Raw genomic sequence first — 13206 nt, forward strand, 5'->3', positions numbered from 1 at the left:
TGGTAAGAGTTCTTTGACTTAATTGGTTTGAGTTGTCAGTATTACCTTGACATCTTCAAATGAAACTGAAGCTCATAGTTATGGATTTGCTGACATCATACCACTAACTCCTTAAATGGGAGGAATAAAAGTAGACAGTTTAACTTACAGGTAGCTGCAGGTTAGACTGATGTCTTCATTAATCCTGAGCTCTGGATTAGTGACTTGCAGATCTTATGTATGTCAGAATTGGCCAGAAGTAGTGTTAAAATGTAGATTGCTGGGCCTGCCCTCTAGAGTTTGTGCTAGGAAGAACCTGGGTGGAGCCTTAAAACTGATAGACCACATCTTAAACCAAGGCTCTAAAGGAAAGAAGGCCTACTCATGCCTGTACTGAAAATGCCATCAGGAATAAATACAGAAATGGCTTTTGCCATATAACCACTTGTTCCTGATCATTGGCCATTTTAAGGTATCTATGAACTTGGATGGCCATTATCAAATATAAAAACGCATGTTGAAGAGGATGTGAGGAGATGCGCATGTATGTGCCATTCATTACTTGAGGGTAGGCAGTAAAATGGTTGCAGCTGCTGTGGAAAACAATGGGCAGTTCATCAAAAGCTCAAACCTGGAACTGACATCTTCCAGCGATTTTAATGTCTGTAGCCCAAAGAACTGAATGCAGAGACCGGTATCCTTGCACTGACGTTCACAACAGTATTATTCACAGCAGCCAAAAAGTAGAATGCTCAGACAAATGGATAAACAAAATGGGATGCATAAAGTAAAATATTATTCAGCCTGAAATGGGAATGGGATTCTGATAAATGCAACATGAGTGAACCTTGACAAGATTACACTAATTGAAATCAGACCAAATGGAAAAACAATACACAGTACCAAGTTCATCGTGACAGAGGCTTGTCGCTCCCCCTCTTCGTGGAGGAACGACACTAAACCCTGCCTAGGCTTCATATCCGAGTCACGGCACCATTATGTTGCTCCCCCTCTTCGCGGAGGAACAACACAGGACCCTGCGCTGTTCTTTTGTCTGCTCGGCCCTCCCCGGGTTTGCTGCTGGTTCTTCCCGGGTTGGCTACCGTCCCTTCCACCTCCGTGGAAGGGCGGTTCCCCCTGCCACTTTCCCCACTTCCACGGGGGAGCGGCACACCGCCGGCCGGCTCTCTCGGGGGCTGCACAGGTGTTCCTTCAGATAGATGTTCCTGGTGCATGTTGTCTCTCTCCTCCTTTATAGTCCTCTTCCACCAATCCCAACTCTGCTACCCACACACTGAGTACGCTGCTCTCCTCAAATCAGGAGCAGGTCCTGCTGTTTATTGGTTGAACTGCAGGCAGCTGAGTAGAAGCTGTTTCCTCCTCTCCCAGCGCCATATTGTGGGAGAGCAGATGCATAGAATAGGTCTTAATTCCAGTAACAGTCTAGTCCGAGTTGCTCCCCACAGAGGCTGAACAGTGATGACTGTGAGCTGGGAACAGGAAAATGGGAGCTTGGAGGGTACAGAGTCTTACTTTTTTTTTTTTTTTTTTGACAGGCAGAGTGGACAGTGAGAGAGAGAAAAAAAGGTCTTCCTTTGCCATTGGTTCACCCTCCAATGGCCGCCACGGCCAGCGCGCTGCGGCCGGCGCACCACGCTGATCCGATGGCAGGAGCCAGGAGCCAGGTGCTTCTCCTGGTCTCCCATGGGGTGCAGGGCCCAAGCACTTGGGCCATCCTCCACTGCACTCCCGGGCCACAGCAGAGGGCTGGCCTGGAAGAGGGGCAACCGGGACAGAATCCGGCGCCCCGACCGGGACTAGAACCCAGTGTGCCGGCGCCGCTAGGCGGAGGATTAGCCTAGTGAGCCGCGGTGCCGGCCCTTACTTTAGGATAATGTAGAAATCCTTATCAATGCCACTAAACCATGCACTTGAAGATAGTAAAATTCTATGTTGAACAGCAAGGAAAAGGGAATTTGAAGAATATTGCACATACCTTCCCTTTTCCTCTACTCCTTATTCAAATCTTGCTGGAATAATCCAGATAGTCTCCTTTGAATGACTGATTAACTTGGTATAGGGCAGTCTACTCTACAGTAGAACAATAAAATGTATTTTAGACAAGTCTCACACCAAGACTTGAGTTGTGATGTAAACTAAACTAGAAAAATGCAAACACTGAACTTGATTAGCTAACCCTTAACATCCAGCCATTGGTCAGACTTTAAGGAAAACAGCACGTCTTTACTTGTCTGAACAGAAAGCAATCATTGGTAGGTTCAGCTCATAGAAAGCACTGGAAGTTGGAGGTTATCTGACTTGGCATCTGTGAAGTCTGTCTCTGACACTCACGTCTCAATTATGCTGCTGCTAATTAAATAAACGTGTAAAGTCGGCTTCATGCCCTGTGTCTCCTCCTTCATAAACCAGGACATCACCGTTTCGGGTAGTTGTCGGTATTCATCACTTCATAATTTCTAACCTTAGGGAGAGCTGTTTAACTCGATTAAAGTGACCAAAATGAACTTTGCAGAAAAGCCGAATAGGAAAACAAATGCATGGGGTGAAATGCTTAGAGATGACTTCTGCAGCTCAAGATCTATTAACTTTGAACAGATTGCATACTTCTTGGTGGTAATATTGTACAAAGGTAACTCCCTTTGTGTGAACCCCATGCTTTTGAGAAGATTGTGCTCTATGAATAACAGTTTCATCTCCGAGGAGTTGCCAAGTTTCCTAATCCTTGTGAATAGTATCACTATAAATGATAACATTTTACAAAGATTAAACTACAAAGTTAAATGTTGAATGTAGGATTAACATACCATAGTAACTTTATACAGTTGTTATTCTTGTCTAATGTTCTTTATACTGAATAAAATCTTAGGACCAGAGGTGCTTCAATCTAAAGTATCACAATATGTAGAAAACCAGAAAACAAAAGATCTTTCTATCCTTATTTCTCTATGCCTTCTAAATGAAAACATATGAAAAAATTAAACACAATGTTCTGAGATGCTTATCAATGTTTTTGCCTGAAGAAAGTGGTGATTTGCTTAATGAGTTGGGCAAATTTTGCTTCAAACAAAGCTTACAGGTTTCTTATGAACCTTTACTTGCCTAATATTCACTGTGAATGGCCAAGGAGGAATGTGTAAACTTAGTCATGTAACACTTATTATGGAACATTTTAATTTTCTCAGAGGCACCTCTTAGAAGTAGGGGAAAATAAGATGGACTTTGAGAAAGTTAGTCCAAGTCTCTTTATTTGGCAAATAGAGGAAATAAAGACTTCAGATAGATGTTAAAATTTGTCATGGAATGGGGAGTCAAGACTGGAGTTAAAGATTCCATTGGTTGGCTTGCTGTCACCCTTAGACTTGGCTGTAGCACTGATGCTGTCACCAGGTTAAGGCATTGCCTCCTCCTACTCCAAGATCAGAATCGGAGATCGTATTTGTGAGATGACCTTGCAGACTGAAGCAGGAAAAACTGTATCATGTTGTGAGTACAATTAGATAATAGGCTCAGGGCTGATACATAACTTTTCACTTTGATTTAATATTATAGTAGGATTACAGCAAAGCCTTTATAGATAGGGCTGGGTGGTGTGTGTGTGTGCGTTTTCCAGCAAATGCTGGAAGGCACAATGCCTAAAACAATACTTTGTTTTTTTTTTTTTTTTTTTTTTTTTTTTTTTTGTAAGAATCTGGGGTATTTTCCTTACAACTTGGCATGCCAACTGTAGTGCATTGATTTCTTCCTCTGATCCACACTATAAACTCCTCTCCTGTGGCTGATGTATCGGTCTCGGAACACCTGCTGTAATAGCTGCCATTAACTCTTGGGCTCTAATACTCGAGTTTACCTTCTGTTCTCATTGTTATGTGATTGCTCTATGTCCAGCCTCCACTCTGCATTCTAGGCAGTAGCAAGAGTAGAGATTCTACTTCCTGGAAGGGTTCTGTTTTTAATCAGAGTTGTTTCTCAGCAAACTTAAAATGTACTTGCCAAAATTGCTTTGTAAAGACATCTCTTGAACAGGTCTAGGAAAATCAAATGTTTGTCATTCTAGCATCTAAAACATGGTCTTCAAGATATGGCTCCTGGACAATGAGAGCAACATGACTTGAAAAATGTTTAAGAAACATGGAACAACTCAAACCCTGCATATGACCTTTTGTTGTAATACTTAGTTTGTGGGGACCGACGATAACTGAAAATGTGGAACCCATTGAAGAACCCAAGATTTCAAGACAGACGATTAAAGTGACCATGGGGCCTTTTGAAGCAGGGCCCTTGTGACAGCATAGGTTATAAGCTCAAGAAGCTGGCCCTGCGTTCTGTAACAGTCACAAGCCATCCTGGTGATGTGATGTTGCACGTTAAGGTTCAAGGACACTAAAGGAGCAGGTTTGCTGGCTGGCATTGCTACTTAATTATTGCAAGATTTTTACAGCATCTTGGGAAAGCTACTGGGCAGCTCCCTGTTTTGAAAATGTTCAGTCAACAGTGAGCATGTGAGGCAGAGCGTTATACGACTTCTGTGGCTACTGGAGAAAAGCATCTCTTGACATCTGTGTCTCCCATCATTAGAGACGGAAGCCTGATGGGGACCGAGTAGGACCCAGAGGAGCTTCTATCGTCCAACAGCTGTGGCCAAGGATAAATTCCACACTAATAAGCTGAGCAGTGCTGCTCCCCTGATGAATGGTCGTTTCCAGGGGAAAAAAAAATTGCAGATGAGCCTTCAATGAAAGTGAAATTAAAGTCATTTATCCCAGATCATTTGGAAATACCAACTTCTTTCTTAAAGAATGAAAACATAATAAAGCTCCCTCATAAAGTCATAAAATATTTAACATGTGACTTCTGCTTGGTACCAACATAACCTCTTAATAGTCCCATTATTTCGTTAGATTTAACTTCAATGAAAAATTTAGGAGGAAGGATGGGCCAATGTTGAACCCAAATCAGGATTTCTTTTGCCTGAAATCTGTGATTACATCATTGGCACATTTATATTGCAAGACATTTTTACGATATAAGCATTTTTTCATTTGGACAGCAACCATAATAAATTGAAATAAAATTCAGTCTTGATTGATGTTGGAAGTGTCATGTATAGGGCAGGTCCCATCTATTAAATGTGGTTTGCCAGGGCAGCAATAATAGTAGCATTTGAATGTTTTTCTTATTAAGGAGAAAAATGGTCAGTAACGTTGGTTTGGTGGACTCCAAGGAGCCTGGTAAATGGAAAATGCTGGCAGCATATGTGACTCCTTGCATGGCTTAAGGAAGAACATGGCCAGAGGCTGCAGCAATTGTTTCTCCTGTTTTAAAAAATTAGGATAAACTATTACAGTTTGTGGAATGAAAGAGAGAGGCTGATTACAACATAATGGAGTGTACCATATTCATCTCTTTGAAATATGACCTCACCAGGCCTTTTCCATTTTACAATCGATTCTCTCATTCCCTTAATGAACCTTTGCATTCATGAGTCTTCCTTGGAAGTATGCACATGAAGTATTGCTGGAGCAAAGAGTAATTGTCTGCCAAGTGAGTAAGAACAAAGTGCCTCTCTTGTCGTTTGGTTCAATAACATTAGAAACCGTTAATGCATCATCTCGGGCACCGTATTGTTTTGCTTAATAATTATCTAATTTGCCAAAGCTTGCTGTAAATAATGCTTCTTGAAAACTGGCACAACAGAGTTTGTCTAGATGGGATGAGAGGGATGGTGTTAATGTGTTAGTTACAATGTAAATTTTCAAAGATGTGGTCAGGCATGCCTAATTTGAACAAAGTAACACACTAAGTTTGACCAGTAACCCTGTGAAAGTGACTGACAAAACTATGGAAAGACGTTGGGCAATGGTGATGGAAAAGAAAGAATAAAATGCCTTGGACTTATAAAGGTACATCCACAGAAGATCCATTGACCTGATGATCGTAGACAGTATGACTGGCTTTGCAAAACCTACCCAAGACTTAAATACACTCAAGCCTTTTTTTCTTCCCTCTGCTAGTAAAAACTTAGGTTCTGTTAAATACATTGGTTAGGTATGTGACACATTGTCGGCTGTGGGGGGAAAAGCTTGGTCTGAGATGGTGGGAGATGTGAGACAGGAAATTGGCAGACTAGTCATGAGAAGGCCAGCCATGTAATGATTCCATAGGCTAGGTGCTTCCTTGGGAGGCTGGAGACTGATTGCCAATGCATGATGGGGTAGTTAAAGGAGCCCAGGAGTGTTACAGGAAGGCACAGAATAAGGAAATCTTTCAAGGAAAATGGGGTGGGAAAGAGTGGGCATTCCCATCGGCCCATATCTTGAGTGATGGAATAAACCACAAACATCTGGAAATGCCAGTGGGTATATTGTCACTAAAGTCTATGAAAACCAGTTCTTGGAAGCATGGATACAAACCCGTGTGCATGGACTCTACACCAGTAAATAAGGTTCCTAATGCCAGTCCAAGAAACCCAACAGCTCCCTTCTCTGCATCAAAAGGCTCACCTTCTTGCCCTTGGGAAGTCTTTTTTTCCCCTATCAGAACCCTTGTCTACACTGTTGACATTTTTTTTCTAGTTGAACTCTTTACTTATTGGAGGACTAACCTTAAGGTTATAAAACGAAATGAAAATGTCTTTGTAAAAATAGGAAAAGGAGAAAGGGTGGGAGCATGGGTGGGAAGGGAGGGTGGAAGAATGATCATGTTCCAAAATGATGTACATGAAATAAATGATATGTGCAAATATGTTCCCCTTAAAGTCTTGGCCACTCTGACTCACTAGAGTAGCCATCTCGGGCTCACTGGTGTTTCAGTACACAGCTATATCGGGTGCAGAGTGTTTATCCATAGAACTTCATTTTCCCCCACTGTTTCTAACAGATTCAGGTGATGAAGTGTCTTGTCCATAGCTTAGGTCTGAGAAGGAGCATGTCTTGAATTTGACAGATGAATTGGTCCCAGAGAAATGCTTTCAATGTGGTTTCAAATAACATCTTCTTGTTGGGCTTCTAAGTATGTGGCATAACTTCCTAGCTAATCATCTAACCTATAAGCCTTTGGGAGAAGAAAGTAAGCAAAAGGAATGGAAGAGTAGGTATCTCCAGAGAAGGACTTGACATCAGTGCTGAAACCATTCTTCCTTTCCATTATTCAGCCACTGTCAGGACAGGAATAGCATCCACACTTGGAAATCTTGCTGTAGAGCTTTGAGATTTAGGGACACAATGTGAAGGAGCGTGAGATGGGATGGCTAACTCGGGTTCTGTTGGGAATTTCTGAATTGATTTGAAGATGAAGAAACCATCCAGTGCCCTCTTCGATGTCTGTCATAGAGCAATCGCCTGTCTCTGTATGTCAAAAAGGTTGCTATAGCAATGTTGGAGAATTAGTAGTAATCCTACTTCTTTGTAAAATAAGTACTTTGGCTGACTGGACAATAAGAGCTAGCTCTGCCCATCTGGATATTTTACATGAATTATGTACACTAAATCTGCAGTTATATGTATAGCAAAAATACCTAGACCTTTTCATATACCTGGATCATTACAAGGGTGAAGATGATGTTCTAAAATTTTGACTTTTCAGACGGTTGAGATAAGGAGCCTCTTAGCAAAATGGGTATAATGAAGTCATTGAAAGTCTTAGATAAACTATTACTGTTTTTAAATAAACTATTACTTACAAACTTAATTTTGTGCTTCCAAAATTAATCACAAGAAAAACCCCCATGACTAACATTTCTACTGTAATTTCTGCCTATGTTGAGTAGCGTAACTCCTTTTTTTGACAAAGGATAAGTAATGCAAATTAAAATAAGCTTTACTTTTTAAAAATAGGGACAGCACTAGGATACCAGGAAGTAAAATTTTCAAAGTGATGCATTATTTTAAAGTAGAATTAGATCTGTAATATAAAAATAGAAGGTACAGTTGTGAGTAATACAGGAAGATAAATGCTGTTATAAGACTAACAATGTAGCATTTCAGCTTTTGGGTGACAGCTTATCCATGAACTTGAAATTACATACATGGATATGAAACCTAGTACTTGCAGTCCATCAAATACATTTCAAAGTTTTCCTTTACATGTATAATATGTAAATCACTATCTACTGTTAAATAACAATAAATGCCAACAACTTACATTACATTTTTAGAGGATACTTAATATAAAGAGGTATGCGATCTTCAAAATATTAGAACTTAGGCTGGTAATGCACTTGAGAGACTGTCTCCTGCTCAATGATCTTGCGTAATACTGTATGGTGACTGTGAGGTATAAGGTATTGATAAAAAATGGAATACAGAGTCTGATAAGTCTTAGCTTCAGTGAAGGGGGGTATATTTTGAGAAATATTTTGGGTCCTGTAATTAAGGGTAACCCAAAATATCAGTCTTGTCTTAATGTGAGGCAGCTCTCACCTGCTGGTTCATGCCTCAAACACAACAGTTGGGGCTGGCCAGGCTGCAGCCAGCCAGGAACTGAATCCGAGTCTCCCACTCAGGTGGCAGGGACTGAACAATTTTGGAGTTAGTGCAAACTCCAAGGATGTACATCACATGAAGGTGGAATGAACAACAGCTGGGTTTCAAACCCAAGCACTTGAATATGGTGTGTGGAAATCCTGACAGCTTTACCACATGTCTGCCCCATACCTAATACAGATTGGTAAAAAGAATATTGAGGGCTGGCATTGTGGCATAACAGGTAAATCTGCCACCTACAACACTGGCATCGCATATGGGCACCAGTACATGTCCCAGCTGCTCCATTTCTGATCCAGTTCCCTGCTAATGGTCCAAGTGTTTGGGCTCTACTACCCACATGGGAGACCTGTAAGAAGCTCCTGGTTGGCCTGGCTCAGTCCTGGCTGTTACAGCTTTCTGAGGAGTGAACCAGTGGATGGAAGGTATCTCTGTCCTGTAACTCTGGTATTAAAATAAGCATTTAAAAAAATGTTCAAGTTAATTATAAAGTATACCAGAAATGCTACTTGCCAGGTCATTTATGACCCTGCCTTAACTTCCATCTATGCTTTGTAGAATCAATTTTCTTATGCAGAAGAAAAGTGTTGATTCAAAACTTGTTGGATTCTTTATCTGGTTTCCAACTTCAAGATCCAGAATACACGAGTTCTTGAATTTTCATCTCTTATTTCTAACATGTGAATGCTGGCCTCAAAGGACTATCATGAGAATTAGATAAAGTAATATATGTGGTAGTATAAGTCCTCTGAGCAGAAGATACCCCAATGGGATTAATGTTAAAGGTGTAAGCAGAAGAATCACCAATGCAAGAAAAGGAAGACCAAGAGCTGTTACGATGCAGTGATGTAAGTCTCACCTCCAGTGAAGAAGGCAGGACAGAAAGGTGCAGAGAGCGTTTGGATTGCTGTGCAATCCAAGGAAAGTTCAGCTTGGCAGGTGGGGAGCTTGGGTGGTAACTGTCCCAACAGGCTGAGGTTAGTGAGGCGAGTGCTTCCGGCTACCCCAGCATATGAAGATGGCTGGCATACAGCAGGCGCTCTACTCCACTGCGTATTGATAAACTAGCAGAATCCTAGGTCATTCTTCCACGAGTTTAGTGTATTCTTCCAAACTGTCTTGACTCCATTATCTTGGAAACATTAACCAAATCCTCTACAACAAACAAGGCCAGGGGATGGCCTAGTATATCATCCATCTGTTTTCTTACCCTGGGCCCTAAGGGGTTCCTGAAAGGGTTGTTTTAGGTGTGATGACAACGGGTGGTGAAAACAAGTATCCTAGAAGGCAAATGCAATTAACATCTCATTTTCTTTGTCTCATGCATCCCTCTAGCACAATATGAGAATATCTCCATGTACTTGATCGTCCTGACCACATCTCCTCCCAATCTGCCCATCTTTGCCAGTGACACTGGCGAGGGTACCCAGTGTTGATGGGCCACCTCCAGCCTGGGGATTGATGCACTTTGTACCACATAGACATGGGTGGACATTACTGTGTGTGTCTTGCCATTTTTTTTTTTTTTGACAGAGTGGATAATGAGACAGAGAGGTGTTCCTTTACCATTGGTTCACCCTCCAATGGCCGCTGCAGCGGGTGCACCGTGCTGAGCTGAAGCCAGGACCCAGGTGCTTCTCCTTGTCTCCCATGTGGGTGCTGAGCCCTAGGACTTGGGCCATCCTCCACTGCACTCCTGGGCCTCAACAGAGAGCTGGCCTGGAAGAGGGGCAACCGGGACAGAATCCGGTGCCTCAACCAGGACTAGAACCTGAGGTGCTGGTGCTGCAGACAGGATTAGCCTATTGAGCCACGGCGCCGGCTGTGTCTTGCCATTTCTAATAGAAGTAGTCTAAGCTTGATGAGCTTTCAAGGATTTTGTTCCTTGATTTCCACATGTAGTACAAACTTAACACTGGGAAATGAAATACTTGCCTTGTGTAAGCCAACAAAGATGAACAACTCTAACACAGTAAGACTCTCAGCACAGGTTGAGCCTGAGTTCTTGAAAGCATCACTGAACAATGGCACTAGCCAATATTGTCTCATCAGTCAACTTACAGGAATTAGATGAGGATCTACTTACACTGTTGGATCATGTGTCCTGTTACTTGTAACCAAATGGAATCCTGACTACTTGATGATTGTCCTATTGCAGCACATAAGAACTTCAGTTTTCATTAATGGTTTGTCTACACTAGACAAGAAGGTGGCTCTTGGTGGTTTTCCTCAGTGTGTTCTGTTGAAGTGAAGCTAAGGAATACAGAAGTACAGCCACAAGTGTTAGGACTAAACATGAGACCACAAGGACTGGTCTTAGTTTATGTATTACAAGGATCTAGTCTAGGCTGGAGGGGCTCATGGATAGCATGACTCCTCATCTGATAATAGAAGTAGCCAGAGGGCCGGCACTGTGATGTGGTGGGTGAAGCTGCCGCCTGCAGTGCCGGCATCCCATGTAGGCACTGGTTTGAATTTCAGCTGCTCCACTTCCAGTCCAGCTCTCTGCTATGGCCTGGGAAGGCAGTAGGAGATGGCCCAAGTCCTTGGGCCTCTGCACCTACATGGGAGACCCAGAGGAAGCTCCAGGCTTCAGATTGGCACAGCTCTGGTCATTGTGGCCATCTGAAGAGCGAACCAGCACATAGAAGACCTCTGTCTCACCTTCTATTTGTCCTTGCCTCTATCTCTAACTCTGCCTTTCAAATCTTAAAAAGGTAGTTAGAGAATGAGTGATGGCAGCACAAGGATGCATACCTCTGGAAGCTTGGGGTGGGGGGGAGCATTTAGTGTTCAAACATATGAAAGACATGTACAGTAGAATTGAGAAAATGGCAAGAGAAGAAGAAAGCATAAACTGGGGGGAACTGAAAGCTGTGATATGGTCTGGCCCATATTTTATTGGCAGTAGTAAACATTGTTTTTTGCAGAGAAAAGGAGGCAAGGAGAGTTTTGAGAAGTTTGCTGTGGCTACTACTATCTGGATAACAGGTTGTTGGGGGTTGTGTAGGAGGGAGAAATAGACTCATGTTCCAGGGAAGGATACTGAAGTCAGAAAGACTGTAGTATGTTTGCTGCAGAGTGAGTGGATTTCAGTGCTTCAACTAACTGAATGTGGAAGATGCAGGCAGACAAGAGATCAGCAGCTTTGCCGATGTTTGGCTTAAGGAAAAACAGTATAATGAATAATACTGCTTAGATGTGGTTTATATTGTTGCCCAAAATACCCAAATAAAAACCAGGATTCTGCCCTTCAGTAGCTTCAAGATACTGGGTAAACTAAGCCTATAATTTTAAGATTTTTATCTTTAAAAACCGTGCTACTGAGACAACTTAAAAGAAGCCAGAAACATAGAAATAACATTTGGTATTCATTGTTGGATTGAGTTACAGGAAGGAAAACAGTATTGGATAGAGTGAATTGAAGAGGCCACGAGATAAGCAAATAGAGTAGGACTTGGAGCTGGGCTGATTACATCGACTTGGAATTAAACAACACTTAGGAAGCAGCAACCATGTGATAGGTATTGTACTAAGTACTAGAAGAGTTGACAGTAGTTGAAGCTGGGTGAAGAAAAAGGCATGGACAAGCCCTTGAACCAGAGTCTTTTTGTTTTGTTTTGACAAGCAGAGTGGACAGTGAGAGAGACAGAGAAAGGTCTTTTCCATTGGTTCACCCCTCAATGGCCGCTGCGGCTGGTGCACCGCGCTGATCCGAAGCCAGGAGCCAGGTGCTTCTCCTGGTCTCCCATGTGGGTGCAGGGCCCAGGGACTTGGGCCATCCTCCACTGCCTTCCCGGGCCACAGCAGAGAGCTGGCCTGGAAGAGGAGCGAAGGGACTAGAACCCTGTGTGCCAACGCCGCAGGTGGAGGATTAGCCTATTGAGCCGCGGTGCCAGCCGAACCAGAGTCTTTAAGGGCATAGAGTAGTAGTTCTCAACTGCAAGTATCGGAGTCGCCTGCCTACCTTCTTAAATCTTTTTGGCCTTACTCTGGGATCTGATGCAGAATGTAGGAAGATGGGACTTTTTTAGTAAGTGAAAATTTGAGGCCGAAGCCCTGCTGTTGCTGTTGGGCTAGGGCCCAACTTCGAGTGATAGACCATAAAAGGGAGTTAACTATGAGACAACTAAGTAGATCTAAAGGGATGCAGTGAGGAAGTCGTGAAAGGAAGCAGGTGTCTGCTAAATGCGAACAGCTGGACTTAAGAACTCAAGTGTCCACAGTTGAGTGAGGAAGAGCTCGGCGAATGCATCACCACAACTGGAAGAATGTGAGGAGTGAGCACGTGGGACGGTATGTTATCAACTCAGCATTGCTCCTGAATACGCAGAACCTTCGAGTACCTACTCACAAGAGAACGGTGAGCCCCGGGATATCTTAAAAGGAAGGTTTGATTGGGAAGTATCTAGTATACTTCCCAAAGTAAAGTCAAACAGATTTGTCACCTTTCTGTGCCTGAAAATACAAACGTGGTTGCTAATGGAAGAATCCAGTAAGTAACATTCGTCAAAACTACTTGGTAAGAAATACTTCTCTGAATGGCCTGTTGCTTTAGAGATAACTTGAGGAAGGAGGACCCTTTAGAAATGTTGACTCTGATTTTTTTTTTTTAAGCTTTATTTGAAAGGCAAAGTTGGGGGGGGGGGTATTCTATCTTATCTACTCCAAGTAGTCACAATGGCCAGGAGTGAGCCAGGGTGAAGCCAGAAGCCTGGAACTTGGT

This window comes from Oryctolagus cuniculus, chromosome 4 (assembly GCF_964237555.1).
Source record: "Oryctolagus cuniculus chromosome 4, mOryCun1.1, whole genome shotgun sequence".
In the NCBI taxonomy this organism is placed as follows: Eukaryota; Metazoa; Chordata; class Mammalia; order Lagomorpha; family Leporidae; genus Oryctolagus; species Oryctolagus cuniculus.